We start from the raw sequence: 387 nt of genomic DNA, 5'->3' as shown, positions 1-387 counted from the left end.
GTAGAGCAACCCTCTCACTCGGGGGCTTAGCTGCAGTCCAAGCACTTGCCTAAGTTATAAAAATCCTACCGAGTGAAGAGCAAACCTCTCACTCGGGGGCTTAGCTGCAGCCCTGTGCTCGCCTAAGTTATAAAAATCCTACCGAGTGAAGAGCAACCCTCTCACTCGGGGGCTTAGCTGCAGTCCAAGCACTCGCCTAAGTTATCAAAATCCTACCGAGTGATAAGCCAGACTTTCACTCGGAGGCTTAGCTGCAGCCCTATGCTCGCCTAAGTTATAAAAATCCTGCCGAGTGAAGAGTAAACCTCTCACTCGGGGGCTTAGCTGCAGCCCAGTGCTCGCCTAAGTGGACTGAAGAATAAGTCGATCGCAGTAAAGGCGCCTTGC

This window comes from Triticum aestivum, chromosome 7A (assembly GCF_018294505.1).
Source record: "Triticum aestivum cultivar Chinese Spring chromosome 7A, IWGSC CS RefSeq v2.1, whole genome shotgun sequence".
Lineage (NCBI taxonomy): Eukaryota > Viridiplantae > Streptophyta > Magnoliopsida > Poales > Poaceae > Triticum > Triticum aestivum.
Note: the sequence above shows the minus strand (reverse complement) of the source record.